Source organism: Malus sylvestris, chromosome 10 (assembly GCF_916048215.2).
Source record: "Malus sylvestris chromosome 10, drMalSylv7.2, whole genome shotgun sequence".
In the NCBI taxonomy this organism is placed as follows: domain Eukaryota; kingdom Viridiplantae; phylum Streptophyta; class Magnoliopsida; order Rosales; family Rosaceae; genus Malus; species Malus sylvestris.
Window position 1 is genome coordinate 20,971,226 of NC_062269.1, and position 13,187 is coordinate 20,984,412.

A 13,187-nucleotide genomic window follows, 5' to 3' on the forward strand; every position below is an offset into this window, starting at 1 on the left:
AGGAGATGGACCGGCCACTTGGATGATTTTTTTGGGTGAGATTAATGATTTGTAGCTAATTAATAAATTAATTGACTAATAAATCAATTAATTAGCTAATTAATATAATTTGAAAGGAAATATTTGGGGGTTACCTTGTGGAGAATATTTGATGAGGATGGATGAAATATGTTTTGAATAAATACCTATTTTGGGCACCTTTGATTTGATTGAGGGATGGTTGTCCACTGCTTGAGCGTAGGAGTTTCGGTGTTCCTCGAGGGTAATTTTGTCATTTTCATCCTAGAATCCACGTGTCACCTCTATGTTCTTCTTGATTATTTTTTGCTCCACAATTTTTATCCAAATTTCAAGTTTATTTCTCTCATCCAAACATAGTGTAATTGAATAATTTTGCATAATTTTTATTTCGTTTCGGTAATTCTTTTAGCCGTTTTTATAGGTGCAACTGCCCTGGCTTTATGTAATGTTTCAACAAGATTAGATGCCCGGTCTACGGTTTGCATAAATAAAATTGCTGATAGTTCATCCTTTACCAGTTGTTCAAGATCAACCATTTGGAGGTTTCGGGTTTGAAACATGCTACTGGTGTGAAAGCCAGACTTGTGGTCAGGAAATGTTGAAATGCCTCTGTGAGTTTTTCCGGCCCCCGGAAAGGATGGATAATCATGGCTTACCACTAGTTGTCCCTTCAAAAAAAAAAAAAAAAAACTATTTGGTACGAAAGCTAAAGAGAGAATGTTGTTATTGTAACAATGTTAGTTTTTACGTTGTGCAACGTCATATTAGATATTATTTGTGACGATGAGAAAAAAATCAACGAATTTTCAGGATAATGTGTGTAGCCGATGATTCTATGTGCCGTTTCGGAGTATGTCCATGAAAACCAGAAGAGATTGGATTGCTTGCAGCCAAGGATGATTCCAACTCTGGGATCTCAGCTTGCTGCTGCAAACATGAAATTAAGTATAAAAAAATTTAGGGCCAATGTTGAAAAACAACACGATTCAGAAGCCTAAAGTCTAAAAAAATTCCCATGCACCAAATAATTGGAGAGTAGGGTCCCACATTATCCAATATGTTTATTGAATTTGGTCCACTCTCAATTTACTGGGAGCCAACTTTGACATCGAGAAGGCATTGAGGGGGTTGTAGGTGGCAATTAATTGAAAAATTGATCGCAAACAATTTATTTATTTATTTACAAACAATAATAGAATACTCTACACTAAATTTATTTAAGGAAAAATTAGTATTCGGTCCCTAATTACTAATGTTTATTGATTGAAATCTTATTAGTTTTCAGATTTTGATCCAAGTCCATAGCATTAATGTAATAATGAATTTACATGTCAGTTACATAATTTTTTGAAATAAAAATTAATAATTGATTTAGGATTTAGGATTTAGGATTTAGGATTTTAATACTCACACCTTTATTAAACTCTAACTAATTTTCAATTCAAAACATTTCCATAATAAATAAAAAAATTAGAATAAGTTTGTACCATTAGTTTTTTTATAGAAATGTTTTCAATTTCTTATATGTACCCATTCATGTAATTTTTCAAATCTTTTCATCTTAAAAATGTAACCATTCTTAAATATATCAATTTGTTATATGTAAAATGTACCTTTTTTTTATATATAAAATCTATTCAATTTTTTTCTAATCCATTTTTAAACTTGTATGAGTACATTATTTTTCTTTGATTTGAGAAAGTGTCCGTATCAAGTTTAAATGAAGAAATTTACTAATGTTATTAAGGCTAATATATATATATATATATTGTGGTTTTGAAGAATGTAGGTTTTGGTATAATAATTTTTTATATTTTAATATTTTTAATCCCACAAATTATGGATTTTTATTTAAAATCTCATTAATATAAACAACTATAAATTTCAATTTTTAATTTAAAAAATATAGTAACATACAATAAATAAATTATCACATTAATTTCAGGAACTTCGATTGAAAATTGAAAACCAACAAGGTTTCAGTCAAAGAATATTGATAGTTAGGGACTGCATCTAAAGTCTCCCTTCATTTAAATTCTAGGACAGTGTTTGAATCCAATATTACGCCACCGACTCATGCACCAAGGCCATAGAGTGAACAAGTTCTAGACCGTTGAATGATTGTTAAGATAACATTCAACCATCGTTGATAGATAATATTGTGATTTATAATCATAATAATTACGTATTAAGAGTTCATTGGAATTATTTTCCTGTGTACGATAAATGGGATGCAAACCATATTCCTAACCTGGAAGCAAAACCCAAGTGTTGATCCAATTAAAAGTCGTAAGCTGCAAGGAGTTCAAATATGCATGCACTTGTGCATTATCTGAACCTGGTATTAAATGATCAGTACGTAGCATCCTTAGCTTTTGATTCTTCACTCAATAATGGGATAAAGATGGGTTAGTGTTTTTTTTTTGTCGAACGATAAATTTTATTAAATTAATCACGAGAGATAAGCTGAAATTATGCTGACAGTTTTAGATATGAATCCCTATCTTTCAAGAAAGTTCAAAGACGTCTTATTTTTGAAAAATTCTTAGGTGGACGGCTAAAGGATATGGCACCCAAAATGATTGGTCACATCAAGTCATTTTAGCAGAGTTTTAAGTCTAGCAGGATGATGTTCCACAAAGTTGGAATTGCAATTGGACTCTACACGGGTGTCAGGCTGCGCTAAGCAAATATATGTCCCTAAATATTTAAGGTTGCAAAAATTGAAAAAAATAACCTTCAACTTGTTGTGGTCTATATTTAACGGGAGAGGGGGCCGGCAACACATAGAAAATAGAGAGAGATATGTTTGTAGGGTTGTGTAGAGAATTGTTATTTACCATACGCAGTGTCTTTATTTATAGTAATAAGAGGGAGAAGAAATCCTTCTCTTTCAAGGAATACAAGTCCTAATAGAGTAGAATAATTAGAATAAAATCTAATATAGGATTTATACAATCATACTTAAATAAAAAGTTTATAACACTCCCCTTGCGTGTGTAAATACTCAAGTAGATTCGGCATCATGTAGAATTGAGGAAGTCGACTCGTTGATACTGATTCTGGGAACACGCTAGTCTCAATAAGGTAGGAACTTGTATGAGGAACTAAGTCTCACAAAAAACCCCAAGGCTATGGTAAAAACCCGAGTAGGGACAAAATCCATAGTCTTAGGAAAAATGCGTGAGTAATGCAAAGTCAAATGAAACGTCTATGGGACATCATAAGGGATATGATCAACCCAAGGTGGGTGCCTTGTCAAAACCTCGTTAGGTAGCAAAAACCCAGTGGAAAAAATGCTCCTAATCATAAGGAAAAAGAGTACATTAAGATCAAGCAAGTATCCTTTAAGAAAATCCTCCCGAGTTTGACACAATTCCAAAGAGAACTAACAATATTATAACTCAGAAAATTTACGCATACCAATTCCTTGAACAAGCTTCTGAAACGTCGTTTTGGGTAGTGATTTGGTGAAAAAGTTGGCCAGATTGTCTTATGAACGGATTTGCGTGACTTCAATCTTCTAATGCTCTTGTTGTTGATATGAGAAGAACTTCTATGTAATGTGCTTGGTGTTGTCTTCTTTGATGTAACCTTTCTTGAGCTATTCGATGCATGATGCGTTGTCTTCATAGATCGTCGTCATGATGTTAAACGACATGGTAAAGATTGCAGGAGCTTCGAATATGGCCCACAACTGCTCTCAGCCAGAAGCATTCCCGAGTTGCTTTGTGTAAGGCGAGAATTTCAGTATGGTTAGACGAAATGACAACTAAGGTCTGTTTAGTTGACCTCTAAGAGATTGTTGTGCCTCCAACGGTAGAGACATAACCAGTTTGAGAAATGCGCCTTGTGCAAATCAAATAAGTATCATACGTCGGCATAACCAACAAGGCAAGAATCGACTCAAGATAAGAGGGTGCGACATTACTCGAGGATCCATAGGGATAGAACAAGCCCATATTCGTGGGACCCTTAAGGTGACGAAAGATGTCTTTAACATTAGTCTAGTGCCTGCATGTTGGTGTATTACTGTATCTTGCCAAAAGATTAACAACGAATGAGATGTCGGGTCTAGTGCATTGAGCTAAGTACAATAAAGCACCCATCGCAGTTAGATAAGGAACTTTAGGCTCCAAAATCTCTTCATCATCCTCATTCGGACGGAAGAGATCTCATTTTGCATCTAGCGATCGAACGACCATAGGAGTACTCGAAAGCTTCGCTTTATCATCGTTAAAGCGGCTCAACACATTCTGGGTGTAGTTTGATTAATGTACTAAGATTCCATCCGAACGGTGCTCTATCTTGAGACCGAGACAGTGTTGAGTCTTTTCTAGATCTTTCATTTCAAATTCTGACTTCAAGTGCGTGGCAGTTCTCGCGAGCTCTTTAAGAGTTCCAATGAGATTCATATTATCAACATATACTGCAACAATCATAAAGCCGGAATGTGACTTCCTAATGAACACACAAGGGCATAGTTCATTGTTTACATATCCCTGACTAGTCAAATACTCACGTAAATGGTTATACCACATTCTTCTGAATTACTTCAAACCGTAGCATGTACACCTCAGCCGAATTGAGAGCGTGTTCCGGGGTTTGGAAATATTTGATCCAGTCAATGTAAGTCCTTCGAGAACTTTCATATAAATTTTCATATCAAGATCCCTAAAGAGATACGCATTTACTACGTCCATCAACTGCATACTCAGTTTTTTAGAAACTATCAAACTAATAAGGTAGTGGAAAGTAATCACAACCATAACGGGTGAATAAGTTTCATCATAGTCAATCCATGGGCATTGTGAAAAGCCTTGCGCAACAAGACAAGCTTTGTAACACACAATTTCGTTCTTCTCATTACGCTTCCGAATGAAACCCACTTGTAGCCAACGGGCTTCACATGTGGAAGAGTAAGAGCTACATGTCCAAACACCTTACGTTTTGCAAGTGAGTCAAGTTCGACTTGGATTGCTTGTTTCCAATTTGACCAATCAGTTCTACGTCGACATACATTAGCGGAACGGGGTTCAATGTCATCCTTCAACATGAACTCAGTAGCTACTGCATATGTTAATACATCGTTGACAATCATCTCATTTCTACACCAAATATCATCTAAGCTAGCATAATGGACCAAAATCTCTTGATTTTTGGGAGGTGGATTCGTCTCTTCAGGACGTTTCTGTAATCTATAATTTCCTCATAAGTTAGATAGAATGAGTAGGCGACAGTCAGATTCACGGTAAGCTCTTAAGGGGCTTGTGTCATGGGTTTCCTCTTTCGGGGGTGTGAATCCTTTAAACCAAGTAGCCTGCCACGCTTTTGTGTAGGGGCAGATGATTGGCTAGCCGCTAATGTACGTGGATCGCCAAAGTTGACATCCCGGGCCTCCAAGAGGGAAGTCCGTCGTACATCTAGTACATCCATCTTTGCAGTAACATTCACAGCTAGAATATGTGATCTTGTCACTAACGCGAGATCGGTGAAAGCATCTAGCATACTCTAAGCTACACTCTGAAGATCTAATATGCGTTGTACTTCAGTTTTAGACTGAGCGGTGCAATGATCTAAATGAGACAAAGTGGGAGTCGTCCACAATAATTTGCGTCATTCTTTAGGAACGTTGACGTTCTTATCTCCCCCTAACGACGGGAAAATTGTCTCATAGAAGTGATAATTCGCGAAACGAGTGGTAAACAGATCACATGTCAAAGGTTCTAAGTAACGAATGATTGAAGGAGAATCATATTTGACATAGATTCTTATGCTTCGCTAAGGCCCCATTTTTGTACTTAAGGATGGTGAAATCGGCACATAGATTGCACAACCAAAAACGCACAAATGTGGTTCGTATCCGGTATCCAACTGAAGGGTGCTATATGGTTGGTTGAACATCACTTGGTTGACAAATCGACAACATATTCAATTCGGTTGAACATCACTGGAGCAGTAGAATTAGTGGGACTAGGAGTACATTCAATTTGTTTAAACATCACTACTTGTAGTTCGATTGGTTATCTATCCCGTCTCAGCCAGTGAAGAGTTTACGATTATTTCGCCGGAAGAGGTCGCTTCATTAGATTTTCCAGTGATGTAAGGTGTTGTATGATTTGTTATTCATAAGTGCATTTCAGGGTTTGACATTCAGACGGCTGAACCACTTTTACTGTAAAGATGCTCATTTCTTTTGAGTATCTTTGTCCTTACAACTTGATTCATGTTCTTCGGACTTATATATTCACAAATATAGTTGAAGTGGCCGAACCGAGTGTAGAAGATTGAATTTTGTAGTCGAAGACATAACCTTCTCTTCATTTTTCAGAACCCAAGGCTGAGTGTGTTTCTCAACCGAAGTCACTTGATGCAAAAGTCAACAACGCATTTCATCACCACTTCATCCATTTATCTCGACCGAAGTCACTCGATGCAAAAGTCAACAACCATCCATAGATGGACGTAGTTAGCTCACTAATTACTTAGCCTGCGAGTCACGTAAGTCTTGTAGTTTTAGGGTCAAGGAGATGAGAGAGATTAAACTCAGGACGCGGTGGGTTGAGATAAAGTCCCTACCCACCACTTGTAGACGTCAAACATAATGAGGAGGGAATGATTGCACCTTTTGATGTAATATTGTTGAAGCATGACCAAAAGGAAAACATTCATCAAGGTGGTTGGTTGTCGTCTACGATGCATGGACACGGGGAAAAGCCAGCGTATCCTGTATTTGACATGCAGGGATACGGATACGCACAGGATACGCATGGATACGGGCCCAATATGTATCAGAATGAATGGATATGTTGTTTATTGATGAGATGCGCGTATCATACTGTCAAGATACGCATATCATACTTTTCAGATACATTTCAAACTAAATTAGAGGATTATCAGAAGAAAAAAAAAATCCAAAAATCCGCATAGAATCGTGACCGATTCAAATTAGCTAAACTGAAACGATTGTTTAATTAAAAACCAAAACGATTTCGAACCTCAAAAATCAGATTTGTCGCCTGCAACTGTTCCGTTCGTCCGTCGTCTCTATCGTCTCCGTTTGCAATTGCTCCTTCGTCTCCATTGTCCCTATCTGCAACTGCTGGTGAGAGCTTTCGACTTCATTTTCACTTTGTTAATTTTGAAGCTCAATTTGATTCCCAGAACCCATCTCTGAAACTGAAAGGAAAGCCTGTTTTTCTGTTTTCAACATCGAAGCTAAAAGATTGTTTTGCTTTGACTAATTCAATGACTTTTAGCTTATTTGTTGTGTTATGTAAATTGGAAAAGCTAAAAGCCCTTTTTGCTTTTTGTATATAATATTATTATTATATTTTGTATGCTTATTTTAACTTATCTTTCTGTTTAGAGTTTATTGAAATAAATTTAAGTTTGAGTAATAAATTTGAATGCTTATTTTATAATATTTTAGATATATTTATTTATATATATTTTTTTTAATTGCCGTATTCCTGACGGATCATATCTTCGTTTTTTGAAATTTGATGTATTCCCGTGTCGTGTCGTATCGTATCTCCGTATCAGTGTCCGTATCCATGCATCCTTGGTTGTCCTCTTTGCATGTACATGAGAGAGAACAAAATTGCACTCATTTTTCTTTTTATCTAGTGATCTGTAGCTTTGTGATCTCCAAATTCCTAAACTGGCATTGCAGTTTCCGACAGCATGCTCCCAATCCTCCTCGCCACTCCACAAGTGGAGAATACTGGTCTCTCTCTCTCTCTCAATTTTATTCATTTATTTTGTTTTCGAACAAAATAAAATATTGAAATTTTTGTTTCTGTAATGTGAAGCTTACAAAACTCAGGTGTCCCGCAATGCGAACATAGCGAAACTTGAAGCTGGTTATCTCTTTCCAGAGGTTTGTGGTGTTGTGATGTTGTGATGTTCTTTCACTTTCAAATGTGGCGTTGCCCATTTGATTTGCTTGTACAACTGTTAATGCCTTGGGAGTGTGGTTTTATGTGGTTTTGGATTTATGGCTGTCGTAGTAAATATTTGATTGCTTTTTCGGGTTAAGTTGTGATTATATATATCGTTTTGTTATGTAGATTGCTAGGAGAAGGGCTGAGCACTTGCAGAAGTACCCTGATGCACAAGTAATTAGCCTTGGGACTGGTAACACCACTCAGCCCATTCCAGAAGTTATAACCTCTGCAATGGCAAAGGTACCTTTTATTGTTTCTTGTATATTATTGTGGTATCCCAGCCTGGTGGAAGAAAAGAAGGGAACTATAAAGTCCCGATTAACTGCATAGATCCTGATTTAACCACCTTGGCACATAGTTTATCAATAACCCCGGCACTGTTACAAGGGTGTGGAACGAGTGAGTAGGGTTTGATTAACTTGTTATTTAGAAAAAAAAACTAGATAAAATGCATTCACTCTGGTGTTCTTTAATTATTGAAATTCTCTTATTGCTTTCACTGTTCTGTTAATAAGAGCAAAGTTGTTTTTCGGTTGATTGTATGTGTGGCTGCGACAGAAACAGCATACATATATCTGTAATGGTGTAAAATTATTCAAATGCTGATCAAGGAATGGAGCTAACAGAATATAATCATCCCTCTACTTCAAATTGCCACCACCGGACCACCACAAATAAATATTTCCTCCTTAAATGGTTGTTGATGTTACTTTCTTTCATGTTCCTATTTCTATCTAAAACTTGCCTGTTTACTTTGTTTCTTGAGGGAGATTAACTTCAACCTAACCAACCTGAACGTTAATTTGAAAGTACTTAAACAATAAACATGGGTTTGCCTCTACTTCTATGTTTTTCAGACTAAAAAAAAAAAAAAAAAGTTATTTTCCTCTCAAAAAGTTGCTCTCTTTTCTGGACAAAATATTTAGTCCAACTGCTTTATCTTGTCTATAGCCTTTCAGGGTTGCTTTGTTGGGGTTGGCTGCTAGAGCCCTTGCTTATTCTGACATGGCTTATATCGCCTGGCTATAACAACTTTCCCATTTGACTTTGTCCTCGTGGTCCAGTTTATGAAGAATTCTTGTAGCGTCTGATGCAAACTTAACAACTTGAGCAAACAGTGGTTGATCATTCGGATGAAACAGGCTTCTTCATAAAGATTGACTCTAAACAATCTCCAAATTTCCTGCATATACATGATGAGTTAAATATTGTTGAAGATGTGATAATAAATCAATAGTAAAGCCATACATATCTTCACATACAACTGATCATATGTCGTACCATCTCAACTAATTAACCACATGCCGTGCCATCTCTGAATCAGAGATTTGACAAGTTATGGTTGGTTAAGATGGTACAATATTTAGATTTCAACATCTGGTCAACAGTTAGCTACTAATCACAGTGTTATTATCCCAGCTGGGTTCTATCACAAAAACCTTGTTCCAATTAGACGTGTAACCATATAAAAGTTGTGTAATCAATGAAAAAAAAAGAGACTAGAATATAAAGTTCTTCTATAAATAGCTTTTGAAACAGCTTTTGACTACCTGTTTAACTAGCTTTTGAGTTCGCACTTTTGAAACAGGATGACCCCCTTGAGAATGAGAATGTCAAGAATAAAATTCTATCATTGTTGTCTAACATTAGGTTGATACTGATCAGGCACATCATGCATATTGGGGAGAACACGGATTCATTATCCAGAAAGATGTTACTGCATTTGTGTGTGCATCACTATGATTTTGTTGAGAATATATCAATAATTTGTCGGTACATTTGGTTGGTCGCAGTTAATATTGATTAATATCTCTCTTACACGGATGAATCTCGACTTACATCGCTAGCTAGCCCTAACTGTGCAACGCCATTTTAATACCAAAATCGATCGTTGGGGTTTTCTTCAAGATCTATCCATGACCAGTCCCTAGGAACGTATGTAGTTACCAATGGCAAGTACTCGTCCATGTTCTTGCCAGCTGACAGTTGTATAATTAGTTGAATACTTATTACGTATTACTTGCACCACAAGTTATTTGACTTCAAATCTTGAGTTTGTGTCATAAGCGGGATACTAACCGAGTCTTATTTCTTTTCTATGCCTTGTAGGCTAAGGACTTGGCATATTTCTTAGTGAATGCCAACAATCCATAATTAATCCTTTGAATAAAAGCTGATTCCAACTAATTTATATTGAACTGCCCTGTTTACAAACTTACAGAATGAAAGCAAATTAATCTACAAATGAAACTTTAGATTGATCGTAAATGTAAAGAACCAACTGAAAACATATACGTCTAACTGTAAAACAAGGCTGATGAATTACTTGGGAAGTGATTGAGCAAATAAAGAGCGTCGGGCTGGAAACCAAGCTCATCGGACTCAGTTTCTATGTTGTTTGCTTGAGAAGGAGATCAATTGGGATGATACTTCAACTGATAATCTCTTTTTTTAGATTCTTGACCTTTTATTATTATATGATTCATTTAGCTTTTGTTCTGCTAGCCAACTAAGCCAAGTCCATTGTTAGAGTAAACTGAGCTTGTTTTTGGTTGAGACAGTCAAGAAGACAACCTTTTGATTGAGGCAAACCAATCCTATACGCATTCTAAAACATGCATTACATGTGTATTACCTTGAAAAAAAAAGAAGAAGATGTCGTTAGCATATGGTTGTTGGTCAGTTTTTATATGTCTTTCTAAATCCATATTGTTTCTAATTTGCAGAGAGCACACGCTTTGTCTACCCTAGAGGGTTACAGTGGTTAAGGAACTGAACTAGGTGAAAAGGTATTTTGGCTTCCCATTAGATTTGCTAGTTGACGAGGTTATAAGTTATTCTGTGCAAATATATCCTCCCATATATAATATTAGGGATGATGAAGACTAAAGGCATATTGTTAATCTGTTCAGCCACTAAGAGCTTCAATTGCCTCAGCATTTTATGACAACCTTGGCATCGAGGAAGATGACATCTTTGTTTCTGACGGTGCAAAATGTGACATATCCCACCTTCAGGTTATTTTACTTTTTATTTATCGTGATTTTTTTTTTCTCAAAATTTTCATGTTCATTGTTTGATTAGTATGACCATACTTGTAGTGGGTTCAGCTTGTTTTTTTCTCTGTTGTAGGTTGTTTTTGGGTCTAATGTTACAATGGCAGTGCAAGATCCATCTTATCCGGTAGTTTTTGTTTTCAGTCTTAGTTGCCTGTTTATCTTGTTCAGTTAACGCGAAGCGAACTGTTCAGATACCGCTTTAAATTAAGTAGAAGCTTCTTTTCTTTTCTGCAGGCTTATGTAGCCTTGAGTGTTATCATGGGCCAGACTGGACAGTATCAGAAAGATGTTGAAAAGTTTAGAAATATCGAGTACATGAGGTGTACTCCTGAGAATGGTTTCTTTCCTGTTTATGCGCTGTTTCTCGAACAGATGTCATATTTTTCTGCTCTCCAAACAACCCTACTGGTTCTGCTGCAACAAGGGAGCAACTGACTCAACTTGTACAGTTTGCTAAGGAGAACGGGTCAATCATAGTATACGATTCAGCATATGCCATGTATATGTCAGATGACAATCCACGGTCAATCTTTGAAATCCCTGGAGCTAAAGAGGTAATATGCAATCTATAGTTTGCATATTTGCAATGCTCTTGATCCTTTCTTTTATTGAAAATTTATGTGCAGCTGCCGGCTATATCGATCACTTTTTTGTTAGAGATTAATGCTACTACGAATAGTTTGCATATGTGCGTTGTAGATCTGAAATTTCCTTAGCCTGTCATTGCACCTTTCATAAGTGATCCCCGTTGTTCTCTGTTTCTGTGAGGCGACTGCAGATTGCAATTGAGACATCATCGTTCAGTAAGTATGCAGGATTCACAGGAGTTCGTTTGGGGTGGACTGTTGTTCCATAGCAGTTGCTCTTTTCAGATGGATTCCCTGTTGCCAAGGACTTCAACCGCATTGTTTGTACTTGCTTCAATGGTGCACCCAACATATCCCAAGCTGGCGGTCTTGCTTGCCTTTCGCCAGAAGGCCTTAAGGTCCGTTCTTATGTGTCTTGATTCTTTGCTAAAGTTTCAAGGTTGAAATCCGCATGCATATGTTTTTACAAGCAGTGCTTACAATAGTTTGATTTCAACTCCGTGTAGGCTATGCGTGAGGTGATTGGTTACTACAAGAAAAATGCTGAAATAATTGTGGAGACGTTCGAGTCTCTTGGTTTTAAGGTGTATGGAGGGAAGAATGCACCCTATGTATGGGTGCACTTCCCTGGCCGAAGCTCATGGGATGTATTCAGTGAGATTCTTGAGAAGACTCATGTGGTCACCATGCCTGGAAGTGGTTTCGGACCTGGGGGTGAAGGTTTCGTCAGGGTTAGCGCGTTTGGTCACCGGAAGAATGTATTAGAAGCTTGTGAAAGATTCAAGCAATTATACAATATTTGATCCGAATATAAAATCGAGACTTGCCTCCGTTTATGTTCAATGTTGAACGAGGAGTATGAGGTTAAAATCTCATGTACGTAAGTAGCAAACTTAGGGGGTGTATTCAATTAGGATTTTGAGGGATTTTAATTCTTTTAATGAATCTATGGGTATTCAATCAGGAATTTAAGTGATTCTCTGAAATTCAACGTGTATTCAATCAGGATTTTAAGATAGTTTATGAAAATCCTTAGAAATCCGGGTGTATTCAATTAGAATTTTAAAGAAGTTTATAACATTCCAGGTGTATTCAATTAGAATTTGATTTTAAAGAATTTGAGAAAGTTGAGGAATTAGAGGGAATTGGAGAGATTTCGTAGTGTATTTTGAGCATCCACAAATCTCACCTCTCCCCAAGAGATTTCGAAGGAATTGAATCAAAATTTTACATGGAATCTCTACAAATCAATTAAACTCCATAAAAATCCATGGATTTATAAATCCATTAAAATCTCTCAAATTCTCAATTGAATACACCCTCCTTAAGTTCCATTTCCTATTGATTTGTGGAAAAATGAAATTTTATTTTCGTGAACCATCAATTGACACAACTATTAACTTCTAATTAGTGGAATCAAGATAGATGTGTCTATGCTAACAGTTCTCTTCTTTAAAATCGGTACAATTGGTGGCGAACCACGGTTATCCATTCCGTCTCTTTCGTGCCCGAAGGAGGAAGCTAACTGGAATTGCATCTTACCCGTCACCTCAAATAGGTTAGTTTCTTTG

At 36.6% G+C, this 13,187-nt stretch overlaps 1 pseudogene; it reads left to right on the forward strand.

Annotated features, from left to right (window-relative positions):
* The first annotated feature begins 7,657 nt into the window (after positions 1-7,657).
* On the forward strand, positions 7,658-12,943 carry LOC126586702 (LL-diaminopimelate aminotransferase, chloroplastic-like; annotated as a pseudogene).
* Positions 12,944-13,187: the final 244 nt, after the last annotated feature.